This window comes from Corythoichthys intestinalis, chromosome 11, assembly GCF_030265065.1.
Source record: "Corythoichthys intestinalis isolate RoL2023-P3 chromosome 11, ASM3026506v1, whole genome shotgun sequence".
NCBI lineage: Eukaryota > Metazoa > Chordata > Actinopteri > Syngnathiformes > Syngnathidae > Corythoichthys > Corythoichthys intestinalis.
Window position 1 is genome coordinate 57,645,522 of NC_080405.1, and position 26,290 is coordinate 57,671,811.

Genomic DNA, 26,290 nt, shown 5'->3' on the forward strand with positions numbered 1-26,290 from the left:
CTTTTGTTTTTTTGCTCCCGATTCAATTACAATCATCCGATCATTTACATTTTGGCAATGCATTAAGAAAAAGATGAATAAAACTCGGACGAATATATACATTCAACATACAGTACATAAGTACTGTATTTGTTTATTATGACAATAAATCCTCAAGATGGCATTTACATTATTAACATTCTTTCTGTGAGAGGGATCCACGGATAGAAAGACCTGTGACTTTGTATATTGTGACTAAATATTGCCATCTAGTTGAGCTTTCAGTAAATGATACTGTAGTCATGCCCCAATGCATGATGCGAAATGGAACCATTACTGTGCGTAGTGCTACCAATTGATATATCTTCTCTGCGTTGGCAAATAACATAAGGTGTTAAGATGAAGATCAATTGCTACCTTGCTTCCCCACATTGCTTCCCATGATATTTCTAATCGTAGGGAGAGGGATTGTAAGGCTTTAGCCTATTAAAAAAAGGCTCCAAAGGCTGCCAAAATTCACTCTACTCATTTTACGCTGCCTTTTAGCTCTATATACTGTATGGGTAAAAACGGCGCCATTATAGATTGAACGCAACAATGCGTGAGTGGGTCGTGCAACGCATGCATTAATTGCGTTAAATATTTAACGTGATACATTTAAAAAAAAATAAAAAATTACCGCCGTTATCGGGATAAATTTGATAACCCTACCTTAAGCCTAAACTAAAGAGTCTGGATGAGTGTAACATATTATGTCTGTAACGTTAAATACAATTAGAAAACGATTTAATTTAAAAATACATATATATATATGTTATATATATATGTTATATATGTATGTTAAAAAAAAGGCATGGCCGATATTTTTTTGCCGATTCCGATACTTTGAAAATGATGTGATCGGGGGACATATGTAGTGATAATACACTCAGCAGGACAACCGTAAAAATGATTGGAATTACAAATGTTTTGGTAGTTATATCTTCATTTATTTTGCTTGCAATGAAAAAACACAAAAGAGAATAATAAAAAAAAAAAAAATAAATCATGATAATTTCACACAAAACTCCAAAAATCGCCCGGACAGAAGTATTGGCACCCTCAGCCTAATACTTGGAAGCACAACCCTTAGATAAAATAACTGCAAACAACCATCAGTGAGTTTCTTACAATGCTCTGCTGGAATTTGAGACCATGCTTCTTTGGCCAACTGCTCCAGATCTATGAGATTTGAAGGGTGCCATTTTCAGATCTCTCCACAGGTGTTCTATGGGATTCAGGTCTGGCCACTTTAGAAGTCTCCAGTGTTTTCACTCAAACCATTTTCTAGTGCTTTTGGGTCATTGTCCTGCTGGAAGACACATGACCTCTGAGGGAGACCCAGCTTTCTCACACTGGGCCCTATATTATGCTGCAAAATGTGTCGGTAATCTTCATAATACCAAGCTGTTTTCCAAAATTTCCAGGTTCGCGGTGAATCAGTAACAGGCACACTTTTGCTCAATAGACGATGTTTACTGATTAGAAAATGCAGAATAAATGAAACAATTGATCACAATCCCACAAAAGCAACAAACAGATATCAAAAACAAGCAAACAAATGGTAACGTGATGCTAGATTTGAGTTTGTCAATCTCAGAATCCCCGCGTTACGTTACAGCACAACTAGTTGTCCCTTAGAAATGAAAATCGCTTACCGTGACAAACGAGTGGGAAGCCAACAACACTCCAGTAAAGCGGCTAAGGGACAAAGGCCAGGCGATCCGTACGTGACCCGCTGGTAGACCTCACGGGTCGCCCGGAAATCTCCAGTTATGTAAGGACGCACCCCTCGGAGGCGGAGAGGCCAACTTCCGCCCCCGAGCGGTGCGGCCCCGTCCAATCACAAACATTTAAGCTACTTTTGGTTCAGCCTCCTTGAAAAAGGGCTTTTCACATGGGAAAAATGAGCTGTGCTGCAACAGATGCCAACAAATGGTAAATATCATGGGTGGAAAACAAGTTATCTCTATGGGACCCAGGCGTGTAACTATGGGACCCAGGCGTGTCCAAACAAGTTATCTCGTGAGATTCTCAAGCGCGTCTCCTAACTATGGGAACAAGGTAAAACACAGAAGCAATCATACCTCACAAAAGCATAATGTAATATTTTCCCCTATCACAAGCACACGGTCAAGCAGTCCAGTGCCAGAGGCAGCAAAGCAACCCCAAAACATCAGGGAACCTCCACGTTTGACAGTGGGGTGCGTGTTGTTTGTTTGTTTCCTTTTCAGGCATGACAGATCCAAACATACAGCTTTCAGTTGTGTTTACACTCAGTTAAACCCAAAAAGAAAAAGGCTGATGGGAGAAGCCGAAGCTTATTAAATCCCGCCCCCAGTAGATTAGTTCATATTTCAGTGTGAGTTCATTCTGTTGATTCGATCCAGGAGATAGGGGATAGCTGAGGCCCGATGGCACCTCCTTTCGTCGATTCAGTCCTCGTCGCGGTCTTCATTCCGTCCTTCATTCTGGTTGTGGCAATGTTGGATGCAGCTAGGTCGTTCTCCACCTGCGATATATCATCACAGGCTTTGTCGAGGCTGGCGTGCACTCCAGCGATAGCGCTCGCGGCCGTAGTGGTCATTTCTACTGATTTCAATTCAATTCAATTTTATTTGTATAGCCCTATATCACAACAAGGTTGTCTCAAAGGGCTTTGCAGAGGCAATATGATACACAGCCAGAAACAGCTGATGAATTAAATAAAGTTCAAGTCCTGGGCATCCCCCATCCTTAGACCCTCCATGTCGGCAAGGAAAAACTCTTTGGAAAAAATGAGAAACCTTGGGGAGAACCACAGTTCCACAGGAAGCTCAAGTTTGAACTCCGAGACAAGTATCAACAGATAACAAAATGAGAATAATGACTCAGACAAGCCAAGGATTGCCTGCTTTAAAGACTTTTATATAACATGATATATCACGGGCACAAAATGATGACCCAGCTAGGTGCTTAGGTCAGCCAGAAAGTACGAAACTGTTCACTAGAAGCTGAGCACTTATACTGTTAAAAAGGGCGGTGCCAAAGCGCACCGTGAATCGAAACTTTACCAAGAAACGAAACTCATCATCTCACAAGCCTGGGTATTTTTCCATACAAAAACATCTTTGAGCTAAGACCTTGAGCACTGTCCTGGCTAGACTGAAGATAAGCTTAGTCTGATAAACTACTTTTGCTCATTGTATTCATTCAGGGAATATTGGAAAACACAGGAAAATAACAGTCCATATTTGGGCATATTGACTCCGTCTACAGTCGTCAAGGCTATGAGAAGACCCGCTCAAAAAGATTACAACAGATTATTCTAACAATGATACTCTATGCTCTAATGTTCTCATGAGAAGCATAACGAGCATTGAACATATAATATATAATGGTTGTGTTTTAAGCATGAATAAATTCTCTCACAAGGACGAATAGACAAGATGCACCAGGACTGCTAATGGGAATTAGCAAATGGAGTTACAGTTTGTAAAGATGCAATAGAGTAAGGGAACAAGAGGAGGTCCATCTAGCCAGATGAGACGGGGGGCCAACAAGGACGTCCATCCAACCAGGGGTCCGGATAGTCAGGAGGCTGCAGCTGAAAAATGGTCCCTCCCCAGAGGGAGGAAGACCGGAGCTTGGTAGCTAAAGGCTCTAGCTCCTACTGTATTTTTACAAACCCTGGGAACTACCAGTAGACCTGCATTCTGAGAACGGAGTGTTCTGTTGGGGCGGTATGGAACCAGAGCATCGGTGAGATAAGATGGCCCCAAACCATTAATGGTCTTAAATGTAAGAAGGAGGGTTTAAATTTAATTCTAAACTCGACTGGAAGCCAGTGAAGGGCCTGGAGCACAGGGGTGATGTGCTCTCTTCTATTAGTTCCTGTTAAAAGTCTTGCTGCTGCGTTCTGGACTAGCTGAAGACCTTTTAGAGAACTTTTAGGACTAGCTGCATGTAGGGAGTTACAGTAATCCAATCTAGATTTCCTTTGGCTATCCAGCACTTTCACAATGATCCGACGAATCCAGTAGGCTCCGAGCCCTTGCAGAAGAATCACAGCCAGCAGCCTAACGAAAAGGTAAATATCCTCGATGTCCTCGACTTCGAGTGTGGTCAGACACAGCGGCCGCCATTTTCCCCAGCTATCCCTCATAAATCAAGACTTGAAAGTGTTGCCCGGACATGGGCATTATCCAGGTTCTGTTCGAATTGTAGAGAAGATCTTGTCCAGAGCACTCAATGACCAATTGACCAGTTCCATGTCTTTACAGACTTGACTTATCAACAGTCACAGTTTGCTGTCTGTACGAGGGCTTACAGAGCCAAATAATTATCTGTCCTCTGGACAGATGTCTAGTTTAGCCATGTTGGCATTCAGAAATGTTTTTTTCTTCTTCTGTTTTTCCCCTCCTTTGTTTTGGGTACACTAAGTTTTGTTTACAGTTTAGACTTGTCACCCAGACTTTTCCCCTTGCGTACAGTTCTTATCATTTCCAAAAGTTCGATTAGTTCAGCAGCATAACTGTTTAATATAAGTTGTTTGAATTTCCTCTTAAAAACAGCCAAAACAGTGTTCTTTTCTTTGAAGGCCTAGATTCCCCCCGTAAACTCTATGTAGATGCCTTTTCCGAAAAAGATCTACTTTTTTCTCATCTGAACAGAGAACGTGTTATCACATGTTATCACATGTGATGTGATAACATGTCACACACATAGCCACAAAAAAATTGTTCCACAGCAAACAGATGCAAAAATGTCAGGGACATGACAAAGTCATAACCTTGTACGCCCCAAAATTAATCGAGATGCTTGACTGGACGCTTAATTACCAAACCCAGATTGTTGACTGTGTTATTTTACAGTTTTGATGTATGTTCCATGCCTGAATGTGCGTCTTTAGTTGTATGGGGGACGGGAAACTGATAAGCATATGCTTTATCTCGTCCGCCTTTGTCGTCTTCTTCGGTTCCTTCGGGCAAATCATAATCACATTTTGTAATTGCAATGACTGTCAATGATACCAATGATGATGACAATAAAATTCCATTAAAAAAAAAAAAAAGAAAAAAAAAAGAACATTCTTCCAAAATGTTTTTGGCTTTCTCAGGTAAGTTTTGGCAAACTCCAGCCAGGTTTTTTTTTTAATGTCTCTGGGTCAGAAGTGGGGTCTTCCTAGGTATCCTACCATTGAGTCCTTTTTCATTCAAATGCCAACAGAAAGTACGAATTGACACTGTTGTACCCTCGGACTGCGGAACTGCTTGAACTTGTTTGAATGTTAGTCGAGGTTCTTAATCCACCATCCGCACAATCTTTCGTTGAAATCTCACATCAGTTTTTCTTTTCCGTCCACATCTAGGTGCCATGGGCTTTACACTTAATGATGACACTGCACACGGTAGACACAGGAACATTCAGGTCTTTGGAAATGGACTTGTAGCCTTGAGATTGCCCGTGCTTCCTCACAATTTTGCTACTCAAGTCCTCAGACAGTTCTTTGCTCTTCTTTCTTTTCCCCATGATCAATGTGGTACACGCAGGACAGAGGTTGAGTCAACTTTAATCAATTTTAACCGGCCACAAGTGTGATTTAGTTATTTCCACCACCTGTTATGTGCCACAGGTAAGTAACGGGTGCTGTTAATGACACAAATTAGAGAAGCATCACATGATTTTTCAAAGGGTGCCAATACTTTTGTCCGGCCCATTTTTGGAGTTTTGTGTAAAATGATAACGATTATAAATATATATATTTTTAATTCTTTTTTGTGTTATTTCATTGCAAGCAACATCAACTACCACAGGATTTGTAATTGCAATCATATTCTGCGAGAAATTGAGCATTATCTGACAGAATTGCAGGGGTGCCAATACTTTTGGCCAGCACTGTAATTGATGTCGAATTGAATCAATAAAATGTGACATTAAACTCACTATCAATCTGTCAATATATACGTATAATGTTATGAATCACATTTTTAATTGAAAATGATTAAATGTTGACAGTAGATAAAAAAAAACAGATCATTCATTGGAATTGCATCAATTGGTAAGATTAATGTCATTAATTACATTTGAATACATATCTACATAATAATATTGCTGTCAATAGGCGATTTCCGTAATTAATCTATTGATTAACAATCTCAGAATTTTACATTTCTGCATCTTAACCTTAATCTCAGAATTCTTATTTTAATCTCAGAAATCTGACTTCTCAGAATTATGACCTTAATCTCATAATACTTCATCTCAGAATTTTTGTTTTAATCGCAGAATTATAATAAAAATAAAACAGTATATAATAGACTTTACTTGTCATTGTCTTATTTTATTCTCAGAATTCTGATTTTCAGAATTCTAATCTCAGAATTTGGATTAGACTTTAACATAAATATTCAAAATTCTGATTTTAATGATATGATGACATGATTTTAATGACTTTTTATTCATTTATTATCATATATATATATATATTTTTTACGAGAATCTCATAATTCTTATTTTAATCTCGGAACTGACTTTATTCTCATAATTCTTTAATCTCAAAATTCTTATTTTAATCTCAGAATTCTAATTTTATCCTCAGAATTCTGATTTTCATAGCAGAATTTTTATTTTAATCTCAGATTCTGACCCGAATCTCAGAATAATATTCTATTCTCAGAATTCTGACTTGACGCTAAAACGAGAATTCTGATTTTAATGTCAGAACTTCATTCTCAGAATACTGACTATTTTCTCAGACCTTTTTTTTTAGATTCTGACCTTAATCTCAGAATTATGACTCATTCCAGAATTTTTTGATCTCAGAATTCTTGTTTTAATCTCAGAATTTTGATTCTGATTTTAATCTCTGAACTTCAATCTGACTTTATTCTCAGAATTCTGACTAATTTTAAAATTCTTATTTTAATCTCAGAACATCCTTCTCAGAATTATTTTTTCTCAGACCTTCATTTTCAGAGTTCTGACCTTGATCTCAGAATTCTCACCGTAATCTCAAAATTCTGACCTTAATATCAGAATTTTGATCTATATTATGAATCGTATTTTTTTTGTAGAGAAAGAGATTTATTATGTTGTGAATACATAAATATTAATTTTACCATTTTATCCAATGAATCTTGAATTTAATCAATAATATGTGACAAATAATCCCACTATTAATCTATCAATAAATAATGTTATAAATTACATTTTTGAACGAAATCGATTGTTGGCAGAAACTAAAAAAAAACAACAACAGATTAATCTAACCATTTTATGCAATTCCAATGAATGCCATTTATTACATTTCACCAATGGTCGATTTCTGTAATTATTCTCCCAATTAATCTATTCATCAATAATGCGACTGATTGTATTTTGAGTGGAAAAGGATATAAAATAAGTGGTGTCACTAGATTAAGAACTAATTCATCTCAAATTAATATCAGAATTAATTTATTATGAATACTATTTTTTATCAAGAAAGATAAGAGATTTACTGTGCTGTGAATACATAAATATTAATTTGACAATTTCATCTAATCTTGAATTTAATCAATTAAATGTGGCATTAATCTCACTATTAATATGTCAATATATGATGTTATGAATTATATTTTTAATTGAAAATGATTACGTGTGGGCGGTATCTTAAAAACAGATTAATCTCACCATTTTATGCAATTCCAATGACTAATGTCATTATTTACAATTGAATAAACGTCTACGTCATAATATTGTGTTGTCAGTAGGCGATTTCTGCAATTAAACTCCCAATAATCTATTAAAAAAAAGAATGTCTTTAATCGCATTGTTAATGAAAAAGTGCTCAAATGTAAGGAATGTGATGTTGGCTGTTCCCTTCACCTTCGGACGTCTATCGCCGTCCGTGGCGGTGAACGTGCCAACATCAAGGTGAATTTACTCTTCCAGCCACCTTGTCAACATAAAAGACAACGCAGTGACTTCCTCGCCACTTCAGACGAGGAAAAGGACGAGCTAGGGGCTTGTAACTTATTCTGATGGCGTATCTCCTCCCCATCAGTCACGCGCGGCTGCTAATCCTCCACAAGGAGGAAAAGAAAAAAAGCAAAAGCCGGCGAGAAAGACGAGGGCGGAGGGGTAGTTAAAAAGATGTGACAGAGCGGATTTGCATTCGGCGGCGCGGTAAGAAGAAGAAGAAGGAAAAAAAGCGGGACGAGGGATGAATCCTCAATGGGGGCCGCCATTATCCCCCCGGCAGAGAGCGAAGGAGGCGAAGGTGAACGGTCGCCGCGGCCCATTAGCGACACTCTTTAACCTTCTTTTTCATTCGCTTTCACGCCGCTCGCTGTACCCAAAATGTTTCCGGAGGCCTCAAAGACATATTTCAAGTGATCCGTCGCTAAAATCTAGTCCTGGTGGAGAGAAGCAACAGGTTGTCACTTTGTTGGTGTCTTTGATAACATTGACGACAATCAAATTGATTTGTTTGTAAACACTGACGATTTTGTCTGAAATTGGTCGCGTGTGTGCATGTATTTTTGGGTCTGCAGCTTTTTCACTAGCCGCAAAAACTAAGGCTACGTTCATACTACAGGTCTTAATGCACGAATCCGATTTTTTCGTGTTTTTCCGACTCAAGTGAGGCATTAACTTGACGGTCTGAACGTGACAGGTCGCATAGAACGGGACCATTTCAAATCCGATCTGGGTCACTTTCGTATGTGGTCTAAATCCGATCTGGGCCACATTTTTCCAGACTGTCGCGGCGGTCTGTACTGTCCAGTCCCGCAAATCGGATTTCATGCAGCAATTACGTCATCAAATAGCGAGAGAGTCGTTACCGTAGCGATGCACCTGTGCGTTATTAGCGCCTAGCTTGCCTGTCGGGGAAGGGCTGGGCTTCACAACAGTCATAAAAAAATAAAAATGGGTTGAGGATAAGCCTGAGAATGCTCAGTTTTCTCTGTTACAAGTGAGCAAAATTTCAACATTGCTTACACGGCCGAGAGAGAGTCGGGGCAAACCGCCCATATGTGTGTGACGTGCACGGACAGTGCGTGCATGCTATCGATCCATATAAACTTTGAATATAAGCCTAAACGGGGATTATTTATGTCTGTTATTTGTGTCCTCCTTTTGAAAAGCAAAACATGATATCCCTGGAATGACGGATGACGTGTGTCATTTGTTTTGATGCTTCTGCGCATGCGGGTCTTCTTGCTTAGCGCGTGTCGGACTGCGAATTAGTGCGCATGCGTAATACTTGAACGGTCTCAATGGATAAAAGCAGTCTGAACGGGCACGTCAAAAAAACGGATATGACAAAAAATCGGATTCGTGCATTAAGACCTGTAGTATGAACGTAGCCTAAGAGTCACCAAACAGCCAAATGTAGGATTTTTTCTAAACATCAAAGACACTTTGAACAGCTAACCCAATTCTTTTTTCGGGAGGTCTCAAAGACATTTTAGCTGATATTTAAAGTGATTCGTCGCTAAAATTTAGTCCTGTTGAAGAGAAACAACAAGTTGTCACTTTTTTGGTGTGTTTGATAACATTGAAGACAATCAAGTCGATTTGGTTGTAATCACTGACAATTTTGTCTTAAACCGGATGTGCGTGTGCATGTATATTTGTGAGAACCAAATACATTCTTCAGCTTTCAGAAGTATCTGCGAAATTAGGACTTAGCGATCAGCCAAATGTAGGCTTATTGTAAACATCAAAGACACTTTGAGAAATGAACCAAAATTTTTGGGGGAGGCTTCAAGGACATTTTGGCTGATATTTAAAGTGATCCATTGCTAACATTGAGTCCTGTTGGACAGAAGCAACAAGTCACTTTGTTGGTGTCTTTGATACCATTGAAGACAATCAAGCGGATTTGTTTATAAAAGATGACAATTTTGTCTTAAACCGGCCGTGTGTGTGGATGCATTTTTGTAAGAACCAAATACAATATTCAGATTTCATGAGTATTCGCGAAATTAAGACTCACTAATCAGCCAAATATATATATATATATATATATGTATATATTTATAAACATCAAAGACCCTTTGAAAAGTGAACCCAAATTTCTTTGGGAGGTCTCAAGGACATTTTGGCTGATATTTAAAGTGATGCATCGCTAAGATTGAGTCCTGTTGGAGCGAAGCAACAAGTCACTTTGTTGGTGTCTTTGACAACATTGAAGACCATCAAGTGGATTTTTTTGGTAAAAACTGACAATTTTGTCTTAACACTAGAAGTCCCAGAGAATTCTGGTACTCCTACTAGTCCCAAACAATGGCCGATATGCCCTCTCCCCGGAAAACCCAGAGGTGGCCAAAATGACCCTAGTGCTTTTGAATTGGCAAGTCGTTGTTGGACAGACAACAGCCGTTCATATGGAAATGCAACCACTAGGCATGCATTGACCACAATCCATACTCCATGCCCTTGATTCAGTCCTTCTAAACTATAGACACAAGTCCTGCATTACACTCTAATTGCAGTTGTAAACGTTTTTTTTTTTCTTCTTCAAAACAATGTACACATTTGGGCCATTCTTTCTGTTGTGTGTGGCGTATAGGAGAAGTGAATTAAAAAATGTGTAAAAAGTGTCAAACTTCATAAATAAATGTAATTAAATAAACGTAGCTTGACTTGAACAGACACAAACTATCACATGAGTCACGGAGGAGAGGCCAAAACGGCCTTTGCTAGGGAATATTAGGAGTGTTTGTCTTGGGAATGGCCAAGTCGGCCTCTGCTGGGTTTTCTAGTGTTAATTCGGCTGTGCGTGTGCAGATACATTTGTAAGAACCAAATACAATCTTCACCTTTCAGAAGTATCCGCGAAATTAGGACTCACCGATCAGCCAAATGTAGGCTTTTTTTTTTTTTTTTTTAAATAAACATCAAAGACCCATTGAAAAGCGAACCCAACATGTTTTGGGAGGTCTCAAGGACATTTTGGCTGATATTTAAAGTGATCCATCGCTAAGATTGAGTCCTGTTGGAGCAAAGCAACAAGTGACTTTGTTGGTGTCTTTGATAACATTGAAGACAACCAAGTGGATTTGTTTGTAAAAGTGGACAATTTTGTCTTAAACCGGCCGTGTGTGTGTGGATGTATTTTTGTAAGAACCAAATACAATATTCAGCTTTCATGAGTATTCGCGAAATTAGGACTCAACAATCAGCCAAATGTAGGCTTTTTTGTAAACATCAAAGACACTTTGGCAAGCGAACCCCAAATGTTTTGGGAGGCCTCAAACACATTTTGGCTGATATTTAAAGTGATCGTTACTAAAATTTAGTCCTGTTGGAAAGAAGCAACAAGTCACTTTTTTTGGTGCCTTTGTTATCATTGAAAACAAATCAAGTTAATTTGTGTGTTAACACTGACAATTTTGTCTTAAACTTGCCGTGTGTGTGCATGTATTTTTGGAAGAATCAAGTACAATCTTCAGCTTTCATAAGTATTCGCAAAATTAGGACTCACTAAACAGCCGAATGTAGGCTTTTTTTTTTTTTTTAAACATCAATGACACACCCAAAATGTTTTGGGAGGTCTCAAAGACATTTTGCTGATATTTACAGTGATCCGTCGCTAAAATCTAGTCCTGTTGGAGAGAAGCAACAATTTCATTGGTTGTCAGTTTGTTGGTGTCTTTGACAACAATGAAGACAACCAAGTGGATTTGTTTGTAAAAACTGACAATTTTGTCTTAAACCGGCTGTGCATATGCAGGTATATTTGTAAGAACCAAATACAATATTCAGCTTTCATGAGTATTCGTGAAATTAGGACTCACCAATCAGCCAAATGTAGGCTTTTTATAAACATCAAAGACACTTTGAGAAGCAAACCCAAATCGCGAAATTAGTACTCATCAATCAGCCAAATGTAGGCTTTTTTGTAAACATCAAAGACACTTTGGCAAGCGAACCCAAAATTTTTGGGGAGGCCTCAAAACATTTTGGCTGATATTTAAAGTGATCCGTTACTAAAATTAAGTCCTGTTGGAAAGAAGCAACAAGTCACTTTTTTTTTGGTGTCTTTGTTTTCATTGAAAACAATCAAGTTAATTTGTGTGTAAACACTAACAATTTTGTCTTAAAGCGGTCGTGTGTGTGCATATTTTTGGAAGAAGAACATCAAAGACACACCAAAAATGTTTTGGGAGGTCTCAAAGACATTTTGCTGATATTTACAGTGATCCGTTGCTAAAATCTAGTCCTGTTGGAGAGAAGCAACAATTTCATCGGTTGTCAATGTGTTGGTCTCTTTGATAACATTGAAGACAATCAAGTGGATTTGTTTGTAAAAACTGACAATTTTTGTCTTAAACCGGCCGTGCGTGTGGATGTATTTTTTGTAAACCCAAATACAATCTCCAGCTTTCAGAAGTATCCGCGAAATTAGGACTCACCAATCCGCCAAATGCAAGCTTTTTGGAAACATCAAAGACACTTTGAGAAGCTAAACTGAAATGTTGTGGGAGGTCTCAAGGACATTTTGCTGATATTTCTAGTGATCAGACACTAAATTTAGTCCTGTTTGAGAGAAGCAACAAGTTCATCAGTTGTCACTTTGTTGGTGTCTTTGATAACATTGACAATAATCAAGTTGATTTGTCTGTAAAACACTGACAGTTTTGTCTTAAACCATAAAGTATCCGTGAAATTAGGACTCAACAATCAGCCAAATGTAGATTTTTTTGTAAACATCAAAGAAACTTTGAGGACCAAACTGAATCGCATAAAATCGTGACATTAGATTTTTAAAACAAATTTCAACACTATTCATATCTTTCTGTCTCAACTAAAAATACGATTGTTTTATGAACTGCAGAAAATGTGTGATGAAGATTAAAAAAACAAACAAACAAAAAATGTACACCGTTCACTTTAATAAGACCCAATGTCAATTGCAGACAATAAGTTAAAAAAATAATAAAAGTACATACAGGAAACCAAATGTAGCATGTAACAACATGGAACAGGAAAGACCAAAACATGCAAATTCCCAGACACACAAAAACGCAAAACACACACACACACACACACACACACACACCCCTACAGGACACACGGACATAAAACACACAACTAAATACGCTAAAACACACAGCAAAAGATTAGTAAAGTTAGAAAAACACCAACAATTTACCATTTTATGCTAAATATTTAGTATTTGGACCACCACTCCCACACACAAACAGATTAGTGTTAGAAAAACACCAACAATTTACTATTTTATACGACATATTTAGTATAATAAATTTAGAATGTTGAGAATGAGGGTTTTTTACTCTAAAATTAATCAATTTGGACCAAAAAACAAAACACACGAAACAAAGAAAAAACCCAAACCCCAAACAAGAGAGCATGTAAAAAAACAAGCAATCAAACAAAATTCAAAACACACACACACAGCGGCTGCAGCAGCAGCAACAGCAGGCAAAGCTGCCCATATTGCTTGTTAACGAAGCTGAGCGAGGCGCGCGCCGTTCCCGTGCGATGTTCTCAACGGCCCGTCGCCATGGCGACGTGGGCCGGCGAGCCCGCCTCTCCCTCTCGACCAGGAGCTCCTACATCATTGCACCCCTCAAAGACCCCTTACTCCAACAGCGACGTCAATCTCGATCTCAATCGTTATTTTCGCCGGAGACAATTTCATTTTCAAGCCACTCAACATACATACAGTAGTATGAAAAAGCATCTGAACCTTTTGGAATTTCTCACATTTCTACATAAAATCACCATCAAATGTGATCTGATCTTTGTCAAAATCACACAGATGAAAAAAACTGTCTGCCTTAACTAAAACCACCCAAACATTTATAGGTTTTCATATTTTAATGAGGATAGCATGCAAACAATGAGAGTGGGGGCGTGGGGGGTAAGTAAGTGATCCCTCTACAATTCCCACTATAAAAACACACACCTAGTAAGAATTGTCTTGATGAGAAGCATTGTCTGATGTGCATCATGGCTCAGTCAACATAGCTGTCTGAAGACCTGCAATCAAGGATTGTTGAAGTTGGGAAAAGGATACAAAACCATCTCTAAAAATCTGGAATTTCATCAATCGACAGTCAGAAAAGTTGTCGACTAATGGAGAGAATTTGGCACTGTTGCTTCTCTCCCAAGAAGTGGCCGTCCACCAAAGATATCTCCGAGAGTTCAGCGCTGAATACTCAGAGAGGTAAAAAAGAACCCTAGAGTGTCTTCTAAAGACTTACAGAAATTACTGGCACAGTGCAATATCTCTGTGCACACCTCAACTATCTCTAAAACTATGGCCAAGAATGGTGTTCATGGAAGGACTCCATGGAGGAAGCCACTGCTTTCTAAAAGAAACATTGGTGCTCATTTAATGTTCGCAAAAAGGCACTTGGACACTCCACAGAAATTTTGGCAAAATATTTTGTGGACTGATGAAACCAAAGTTGAATTGTTTGGGAGTAACACACAACGCCACGTGTGAGGGAAAAATGGAACAGCTCACCAACATCAACACCTCATCCCCACCGTGAAGCATGGTTGAGGGAGCGTCATGATTTGGGGCTGTTTTGCTTCGTCAGGGCTTGGACAACTTGCAATCATTAATGTAAGAATGAATTCAAAAGTTTATCAGGATGTTTTGCTGGAAAACCTGAATCATAATGGATGCTGCAACGAGACAACAATCCAAAATACAGAATTAAATCAATTTCACAATGGTTTCAGAAGACCAAAATACACGTTCTGGAGTGGCCAAGACAAAGTCCAGACTTGAACCCCATTGAGATGCTGTGGCATGACCTGAAGACAGCGATACATGCCAGACATCCCAGGAATCTGACTGAACTACAGCAGTTTGGTAGAGAGGAATGGGCCAAGATTAGTCCTGATCGACGTGCCAGACTGATCTGCAGCTACAGGAAGCGTCTGGTTGAAGGGATTACTGCCAAAGGGGGGACCACAAAATATTAAATGTGATGGTTCACTTACTTATTTTCCCCCCTTTTGTCATTGTTTGCATACTATCCTCATTAAAGTAAGAACAATTATAAATGTTTAGATGGTTTTAGTTCTAGCAGACACTGTTTTTTCATCTGTGTGATTTAGACAAAGATCAGCTCACATTTGATGGTGATTTTATGCAGAAATGTGAGAAATTCCAAAAGGTTCAGATTATTTTTCATACCACTGTAGTACATTCTAGGGATATCAATGGGGCTTGCTAGCCTGCCAATAAAAAATACAATATTAACAGATCTAACTGTTCAAACGAAGCCATGTCGTGGTCAAAGAGTAAACAGTACAGTGGGTCAGGGTAATTTATTTGGGGTATGGAGAGTCCCTTTCATTCACACACACAAAAAAAAAAAAAAATCAGCGGTGGATAAAATGATGTGACGTCACTCCATCCTGCCTGTCTAAACAGCCCGTTCCCTGCAGAGTTGCTGGATTACAAATGTTGCGGTTTATACTACAATGGTAGGTTTTAATAACTTTAGCCTGAAAACATTGCTAACACTATTGATTGCATGGGTCATCAGTAGGGTTGGACATCGAGCATCGATGGGTTCTAACACTCCGATGCTCCCAGAATCGTTCGAATCTTTAAATTTCGATTCCTTGTTCCGATACCCTGACCGCCGAGTGGAAATAAAATGCTCGAATTCAAAGACTGATATTTATATACAAGTTAAAATTACCCCTGTGAGAAGTTGATTAATTTAAAAAATCGTCGAGAAGTTAAGACTTTAATATAAACTATGCAGTTAGTCAAAACTTTTCTTTTATCCCAGACAATCGTAGGTGATTTAATTACCTGACATATTTCAGCGAACACTTCCGCCTTTGTCTATACGTATGTGTAGGCAAAATGAACTCAATACCAAAACTATGACATTTTTTTTGACCCTGCATTTTTTTTTTACCCTGCCTCTTAAAAGAATCGGAATCGAGAATCCTTCGGAACCGGAATCGAAACGTGGAATCGGAACCAGAATCGCTAAATTTCAAACGATGTCCAACCCTAGTTATCATTGATTCTCATGCGTGCATATGTTGTTTTTTTATTGGCATGCTAAGCATAATCCATTAACTCATTTGCTCCCAAAAACGTATAAATACGTTCCATTTTTAATTGTTTCAGTGTCCCAAAAACGTATTTATACGTCTTTTACGTTTTTTTTTGACAAGCGGCATCTCTAGGTTCTGATGCAACTTCGCTCCAAAGCACAACGTTGAAAATCCATTTTGAAGTCATAAACTGGCCCTGGAGGGCAGTAGCGCATTTGGTAAGACCCGCAACCTGATTCAACGGAACGAACGGCCGGGCCGCCAGCGGAAGACGACCGAATGGACGTCCTGGATGCCAGGCGGCGGACGACTGAGCAGAACGACCGGGACCAAAGTGCAGCGGACGATGCCGTTGAGTCCGTGCTGCTCGCTGAGCAGAGCTCGCGCCGCCATCTCTAGGTTCTGTTGCACCTAAACTGCAATGCGCAATGCTCAAAACTCATTTTAAAGCAATAAAATTGGCCACTGGAGGGCAGTAGCGCATTTTGTAAGAACTCATCTCGGGCCAAGAAAGGAAGTGAAGAAAAATAGTCAGGAAACGGAAGTTGGGGGGGGGATCTTGTGAAGACGCGTGAGAATTTGAGAAAAATGTGGAGAACGATCGGAAAAAAAGGCAAACGACACTGGAGGAGTATTTTGAAAGGAAAACGAAATCATCGTGAAAGAAGGATTCAAAAAAATCTATCTTGATGAGACAGACGGTGACAGGCACAACGGCGTCAGGTTCCACACGCGTTCTGCGGAGCTCACGTTGCGTTACTCCTGAGCCCGAGGTTGAAACCAACGATAATGATGATGAAAAAAGTGAGACCAATCTTGATCCGGACTCATCAGAGTACTGGGAGCCACCTCATTCAACCGGGAGCAGCCGAGAGCCTTCCCCGTTGTTATGTGCGCAAATACCGTATTGGCCCGAATATAAGATGGTGTTTTTTGCATTGAAATAAGAGTGAAAAAGATGGGGTCGTCTTATATTCGCAGTCTAGTTGTTATACGCATTCACGACGCTAGATGGCGCCAGATATCATTGAAGCGATGTTGTCATGACAAATCTCAGCTTCTCTCAAGTTTAACCAGGTTGCATTTTTTTTTTTTTTTGCAATGTTTTTCCTGATTCAGATTTGTTCAAAACTGCAGTCACAGTTAGAATTCACTTTGATGGTTAATGCAGTTATTGCAATTTTGTTGTTTTATCACAATAGATTGGTTTATTTACATTTCAAAAACCAGAAGCCATTCATTTACGAATGTGATTGCACTTTAGTTTACATCTTTAAATGTTCAGATATTAAGATTTGGATGAGGCAAAATAACATGCTTTTTCTCTCAAATATATTGTTATAATCATTTGTTTCGGATTTACTGTAATTATTTTCTGTATAAAAATGAATTTGGTGTTCAAAAAGTCTTTTTTCAAACTTGAGTCTGGAAAAAGAGGGGGTCGTCTTATAATCAGGGCCGTCTTATATTCGGGCCAATACGGTAGTTCAACAGTTCAATAGTTTAGTTATGTGTAAATAAATTGTTATGTAAATCAAAAGCTCTGTTTGTCTTGTTGTTTATGTTATTTTGTAGAACGAAAACATCATTCAGATGTTTGGGATGTCACAAAGCGAAAAATAGCTGTGTTAAAGTAGAAGTCATGTTTGAAATGTATGCTTTCACATATAGCTCAAATTCTCCGTTTTTTCATCAGAAATGGGAAATTTGCTCAAACTAAGCTATTTTCTATTGCTTATTTCTAAATAATGTAAAATAGATAAGAAATAACTTTTTTTTCTGCTGAAAGAAGTGAGTCTAATCTTTCTTTTGGTGGGTTCCATATTTATATCACAATAGAACAGAACTTTTTGTGGGCCTTGCAAAATCAGTCAAAATCCAGTAAAATGGCCTTGCTCTGGTGAAAATGGCTGGGAGTGAATGAGTTAATTAATTGTCAATAAATGTAATTAATGTTTTTTGGTTTTGTTGTAAAGAACTAAGTCGGCATTGCATTTAGCGTCCGTAATATAATTAAAAATCCAATTGGAGCGATTTGAGTTGTGGCGTCGTTGCTGTCAAAGGATAATAACGAGACAATTAGATGACTAAACACGAGCGCCATGATGAACTTGATGGCAGTACATTAGTGGAGATGGGCCGCAAATTGCAGCAAGCACAAAATGAGCTCTGAGGCCATCCGAGAGCTTCCATTTGCTGGGGGGAAAAAAAAAAAACTAATAATAAAGGTACTAATAAAAACAACAGAGGCGGCAGATATGAAGAGAATCTTCTTCAAGTAAAATATATCGTCTACATCCATATGTGTTTCGGTTCATGTTTTTTGAGTGGTGTTTTTTGTATTGATTTTGTCTTTTGTGCATTTATTGTTTCTTTGTCCTCTGGTTGTGTTGTGTTTTGTTTTATGCATCACGGTTTGGTTAGTGTTGTACAGTGGGGCAAATAAGTATTTAGTCAACCACCAATTGTTCTCCTACTTGAAAAAATAGGAGAGGCCTGTAATCGTCAACGTGGGTAAACCTCAACCATGAGAGACAGAATGTGGAAAAAACAGAAAATAACATTGTTTGATTTTTAAAGAATTTATTTCCAAATTAGAGTGAAAAATAAGTATTTGGTCACCTAAAAACAAGCAAGATTTCTGGCTGTCAAAGAGGTCTAACTTCTTCTAACAAGGCTCTACTCGTTACCTGTATTAATGGCACCTGTTTTAACTCATTATAGGTTTAAAAGACACCTGTCCACAACCTCAGTCAGTCACACTCCAAACTCCACAATGGCCAAGACCAAAGAGCTGTCGAAGGACACCAGAGACAAAATTGTAGACCTGCACCAGGCTGGGTAGACTGAATCTGCTATAGGTAAAACGCTTAGTGTAAAGAAATAACTGGGAACAATTATTAGAAAATGGAAGACATTCAAGACCGCTGATAATCTCCCTCGATCTTGGGCACCATGCAAGATCTCACCCCGTGGCGTCAAAATGATAACAAGAACGGTGAGCAAAAATCCCAGAAGCACACGGGGGGACCTAATGAATGACCTACAGAGAGCTGGGACCACAGTAACAAAGGCTACTATCAGTAACACAATGCGCCGCCAGGGACTCAAATCCTGCACTGCCAGACGTGTCCCCCTGCTGAAGCCAGTACACGTGCAGGCCCGTCTGTGGTTCGCTAGAGAGCATTAAGATGTTCCAGAAGAGGACTGGTAGAATGGTTATGGTCAGATGAAACCAAAATAGAACTTTTTGGTAGAAACACAGGTTCTCGTTCTCTTAGAGGAGAAAGAATACTGAATTGCATCCGAAGAACACCATACCCACTGTGAAGCGTGGGGTGGAAACATCATGCTTTTGGGCTGTTTTTCTGCAAAGGGACCAGGACGACTGATCTGTGTAAAGGAAAGAATGAATGGGGCAATGTATCGAGAGATTTTGAGTGAAAAATCTCCTTCCATCAGCAAGGGCATTGAAGATGAGACGTGGCTGGGTCTTTCAGCATGACAATGATCCCAAACACACAGCCAGGGCAACAAAGGAGTGGCTTCCTAAGAAGCATTTCAAGGTCCTGGTGTGGCCTAGCCAGTCTCCAGATCTCAACCCCATAGAAAATCTGTGAAGGGAGTTGAAAGTCCGTGTTGCCCAACGACAGCCCCAAAACATCACTGCTCTAGAGGAGTCTCCAGATCTCAACCTCTCAAATACCAGAAACAGTGTGCGAAAAGCTTGTGAAGAGTTACATAAAACGTTTGGCCTCCGTTATTGCCAACAAAGGGTACATAACAAAGTATTGAGATGAACTTTTGGTATTGATCAAATACTTCTTTTCCACCATGAGTTGCAAATAAATTCTTTAAAAACCAAACAATGTGATTTTCTGTTTTTTTTGTTTGTTTTTTTTTCACATTCTGTCTCTCATGGTTGAGGTTTACCCATGTTGACAATTACAGGCCTCTTAATATTTTCAAGTGGGAGAACTTGCACAATTAATGCTTTAATTTTTTTTTTTTTTTTTTGTAAACCTGTCCTGTTCAGCTGTTTGACACGGAGAATGGAAGTCTAAGTGCCTGGATGGTTTGAACAGTTTAATGTTTCACATTGACAGTCTGACATACTCCCATTGTGATCATTCAACATACCTCGTTTATTATGACAAAGCAGCGAACAGGAAGGGGTTATGAAGTAACAGAAGAAAAGAAACACAAGAGAAGAAAGAAAAGAAACACAAACAAACAACAACAAAAAATACATTGAACGTCTACACTAACTACTAATATGTTGGTGCTATTGTCAGCTAGAAGTATTTCCGGTTAACACAATGTGGGGGGCCTGTTGACCAGGGAGAGAGGGGGACGGGAGTCTATAAGCTCAGTGATTGAAAGGGGTAGAGTGTACACAAATCAGCTCTGCAATCTAGAACCCAGTAATCATGTGAATCCCTTGTGAGTGTGAGCCCGTTGGCAACCGACCCTACGCCGCCCCATCGCCAATCCTGGCACCGGGACCCCCCACCCGAGCGCGCCCTATCACATCCGGCCGCACGCGAGCCCCACCAGGCGCGCGACAGCCATGCAGTCCAGGGCCACGGCCCCCACCCTGGTCAAGCGCAGCTCATCCCTCCTCCCGCAGCCCAGCAAAGGAGCCATCGTCCCCCTAGGATCCAGAGTGGTAGATCACTTCTCTTACTGTCGATTGATGAAAATCCAGACTTTTAGAGATGCTTTTGTATCCTTTCCCACCTTTATAGAATCCAACAATCCTTGATCGCAGGTCTTCAGACAGCTCTTTTGACCGAGCCATTACGAACAATTCTTACCAGATGTATGTTTTATAGTGGGCAGGGCAGCTTTAAACCACTCATCAGTGATTGGGGACACACTAAAATGTTTGGTAAAGATTGGTTTCAATTGCTCTTTAAGTCTCCTTAGGCAGAGGGTTCACTTACTTATTTTTCCCCCTTCTGTGATTGTTTGCATACTATCCTCATTAAATATTAAAAACCTATAAATGTTTCTTTGGTTATAGTCAAACCAGACACTGTTTTTTCATCCGTATGATTATGACAAGGATCATGATGGTGATTATATGCAGAAATTTGAGAAATTCTAAACAGTTCAGATACTTTTTCATACTACTGTATATAGCTTTTCTGCATGTAAAGTGTGTAAAAACCTATAAATGTTTGGGTGGTTTAGTTAAAGCAGACACTGTTTTTTCATCTGTGTGACTTTGACAAAGATCAGATCACATTTAATGGGGATTTTATCAAAAATGTGAGAAATTACAAAATACCACTGTGAGGTTTTCATTTTTTTTCTAAGCATATTTCATATTTCAGAGGGTTTTTTTGTTTTCTTTGTATTGTACTTCTGTTATTTCCCTATTTGTGCATTTTTGTTTTTCCAGAGCTTGTACTGTATATATTGTGTTGTATATTGTTTAGTGTGCGTATGGGGTTGTGCAGTGTGTCTATTTTGTGCATGTATTAAGTTGTCTTTCCTCACTTTTGTGTTAGTTTTATGGAGTTTTTTTCCCCCTTCTCTTTTTTATGAGTGTTTTTAGTGCTTGCTGTTGTATTCGTAGACGCTAAGCAATTATTAAAGAGATCAATAATTGACCAAGTCGTCCTCATTACTTTAAATTGGGACACGCACTGAGAAGTGTTCTTTTTAATGTTATAATGGGGTCACGCCTACTCTAGAGGGGTTTTCAGTGTGTGCGTGTTGCTGACTCAGCAGGTCACGTGAAGACGGCGCCCAGTCGACCATCGGCGCGTCACGGAAGGGTGATGAAAACTCATCACCCATCAGAGAGGGAATTATTCTTTACAAAAAAATGGGAGGCCAGGACCAGGTAGTGTCCCGGGTGGCGGAGGGAATTGTGGGTAATGAGGGTGCAGTCAGATTAATTAGCGGCGGCCGGGCAGGACCGGTTAGGAGTCGCTCGTTGGTCTCTGCAAACGTCAACGAAAGAAGTCCTTGGTTTTTAACTCACTAAGTGACAGACATTTTTACTCAGGACAAGCTCACAGAATTAGGCAATTTGAGCAGAAAATCGGAACTCATTTGAACTAAAATTGGACCATTTTGGCCAAATATTGACAGTTTTGATGAAAACTTTAGACAAATATTAACACAAACAAACATATATATTTAAAATCCCAACATTAACCAATTTGGACCAAAAATCATCATTATTAAATAATTTTGGCACACAATTTTAATTGTTTTGGACAAAAAAATTGACAATTCTTGACCAAAAACTAATAACAGTAGGCCAAATATTATTAACAATTTACCATTTAACCCCAAACATGAACCCATATGTTCCAAAAATGTTTTTTCAAATACAAAATTCTAAACAATTCGGATCAGAAATTAACCATTTTGGAAAATAGTTGTCATTTTTGACCAATTTTAAACCATTTTGGACTGAACATTAAAAACGTCCAACCAAAATATGACAACGATTGACCAAAAACTAACAAATGTTGCCAAATATTATTAGTTCATTTTATTCAACAACATTTAGAACTGACTATTGAGAACCAAAAATCTATTTAAAACCAAAAACTAATATTAACCTTTTTTTGTTTTTTGGGGTTTTTTTTGGTTTTTTTTTTTTTGTTAAAAACATGAATTACCCACTAAAAAGCAATCAATTTGGAACTACAGTTAACAATTCCGAACTAAAAGCAAACCAAATTTTGGATCAAAAATTGTTCATTATTAAACGATTTTTTTTCTACCAAAGTTTAACAATTCTTGACCAAAAACTAATGACAGTGGGTAAAATTTTTTTTTTAAAAATTATATATATATATATATACATATATATATATATATATATATATATATATATATATATATATATATATATATATATATATATATATATATATATATACCGTATTGGCCCGAATATAAGACGATGTTTTTTGCACTGAAATAAGATTGAAAAAGAGGAGGTCGTCTTATAACTGCGGCCTAAAAAAAAAAAACAAAAAAAAAAAACTGCGGCCTAGACATATACCCATTCACGACGCTGGATGGCGCCAGTCATCAATGAATCGAATGCTGAACGCGACTCGGGCGGCCAAAGCGAACCCCTGACACGAAGAAGAAAGTGGTAAGAAGGAAAAGAGAAGAAAATACCGGTAATAGAAGAGATAACCAAAAATGGAGAAACTTCGCGACACTTTGGAGAAAAGTGGGTCGAAGATTGGCCAGATTAACAGGTGTTCGGCCATTCCTTACTACGCGGCGAAACGTGCTACACAATGCTCAGGGCGCTTGCGTATGCATTCACACGCATGCGCACATCGGTTGGAAGCGGTGAGTACTCACTATTTTTGTTTTTATTTAGTTATTTAGAACCTTTTCACAGCCTCAAAGATACTTTTTGCATGTATTACCCTCTCATACTTTTAACCATTGTGTTTTTTTGTGTTAGCTTTGAAGCAGTTGACCACATTAGTCACGTAGCGTATTTAAACCGTCCTTATTTGATATAACTACATTTAAGTATTTTCTGCAGGCATTTCTTTAGTACGTTATTCCTGTATGCATCTAAACAAAACAAGTTTAGAGCGCACGGTAGTAATTTAGGTGTCAAATTCGACTAATGTAGGACGTTTCGCCGATGTAGCATATTTTGGCAGAACACTGGCAGCTGAGGAGACGTTATGACGCAAACTTCAAGTTGATGGTGATAAATGAGGCGGTGTCTTCAAACAACTGCAAAGCGGCTGTGAAATATGGTGTCACAGAGTGTAATGTACGGAGATGGAGAGCTCAAAAAGATCGCCTAAAAAATGCTCACAGTCAGAGAAAAGCTTTCCGTGGTCGTTTCTGTATAAAAATTAATTTGGTGTTCAAAAAGTCTTTTTTCAAACTTGAGTCTTGAAAAAGAGGGGGTCGTCTTATAATCGGGGTCGTCTTATATTCGGGCCAATACGGTATATATATATATGGCGGAAAACACAGACAAGACTGAAAAAGCAGTTTCTGCACTTGCACTCCCCTTCAAAATAAATTGCTGTATTTTAAACCAAAAGAACTGTTGTGTTTGATAGAACAATATGTCTATCTGCTTCTATAGCAGATTCATGGCGCATGAAGCCCCCGAAGTATTTTTAATTGTCCCTTTTACCCTAGAAACCCCCATTTACAGACGTCACGCAACCACTTTTGTTTCAACCCAGCCATAGAAAGAAGGTAAGTAATTATATATATTTATCAAAATGTCTGTCATTTTTATCTTATCGAATCATTAATTGATGTCTAATATTTCATTAGAAAAAAAAAAAAAAACACGACTTTAAAAAATGTTTCACTCCCATATTTTGAACTTTTAAAAAAATTACGTCACAATGAAAAAAATGGCGTCTGTAAAAAAGTCACGGATATCTAGCTTATAACTATCCATTAATTGTATTTTTTTTTTGTTACTGTCGCATTTTCCCAAATATGTCAGATTATAAATAATCGATCCAAACAAAGAAAAGTTGAAAAAAATAAAAGTTTAAAAAGGTAAATATATGAAAAAACCATCTCGACCACTCCTTGATGTCTGTGATTTCTGCATCGCGACCCTAGTTATATTACCATGTTTCACCCATAAAATCCCCCAAAAATCCGGCTGTGGCCATTCACATCTGTGTCTTGACCCTCGGTGATACATGCTACATGGAGTTTTTGGATTGAAAAAAGGTAAATATGTGATAATATCTCGTTAAAATCATGGCGTCTTTAATTCGCGTACTCTTGCATTCAGTTAGGGTTTTGCTGTTTAAAAAAAAAAAAATGTTTAAATGCACTCCTGTTCAAAAATTTTCTTCCCCCGGAAAATAGCTATTTTAAGCTTTCCACTGATGTATCACACATGCATATAGGACAATTTTGAAATTTGGTCAAATTGGGGGTCTCAGAGCAGAATTTCAAGTCACCTGAGTGTTTTCCGCCATATATATATACATATATTATACATATTAGCAAAAATTTAACCCGCCGCCGTGTGGCATGATCTAGGGTAGAGTTGTGTGATTTTTCGCTTCGAAGACTTTGAATCATCACTCGTTTTGGATTAGCACTTAGGCAAACTTTCACGCCTCCTGGTTTGTTTACGCTCTCTGAAGCCGGGGCAGGGAAATGGCAAAAGCCGGATTAACTCTGGTGGCATAAAATATCGTTCGGGAAAGTGCAAGAAGTAGACAGTTTTGACCATTATGGAGTCATTTTGCCATTTCGTACTGAATAAATGCATTTTTAAAAATTCATATTCCATTTAGCACAAGACTGTTATTTGTCATGACCATACCACTTACTATTTAGCAATATCCTGTAAAAATATTCGAGAAGAGAGATTGAAACATTGACATTTTCGTCGCATGTTCTGAATCATTCCCCCACAACCGGCTGAATTCTAAATCCGATGAAACCGTAACCCTGTCGACGTCATCCTCCTGTTGGGGACGATAGAGCGCTATAATGACAGGCAGGGGCTAAACGGCAGACTAAAAGAGTAATTTCTCATCATCTGCGCTTTGCCAAATTGTTGTATGTCGTGGAATCATCTCAAAATAGGATTCTAATTCACATAATAATGCTTTTTAAGACTTTTTTTAATCCTGTGGTACGCAATTTAAGTTGAATACAATTAAATAGTAATTGTCATTTGAACATTTGATTTAATTAATCTTTAGGGAACCACTAGTGGGAGCCCATTTACTTGTATTTGTACTACACTTTTTGAGAAACACAGGTCGATGGCAAATCCTACATTCTTTCTCTTACATCCGAATTTACAACTTTAAGTGGTTATCAAAGCCTCCCGCCAACTTTGACCCGCATCTGATTGTCAATCAAACGCCGATGACGATGCGGAATCCTCGGAGGGCGGCGGTTCGCTTTCGGCCTCCGCCGGAGTAAGCGCTACCTCCGGGGAAATCAGCGTGCGTAATTACCGTCCGCTCGCCCGCTGATTGACGCCTCTTGATGAAGTCGCGCCGTGATTGAAGAGCCGGGATACTGTGGGGAAAAATCCATGAGAGGCTGAGTGGAGTGGAGTCTTGGGATTGGTCACCCTCATGGTAGTGAATGATCGCTTTCCATAGAAGGACAATTTGGTTTTCAACCCCCCCCAAAAAAAAACATTTGTGCTGCCAAATGAATTCATCTCGTTCATCAACACTCTAAATTTCGATTGTTTTCTTTTGTGCATTTGACATGTTTCTGAAAA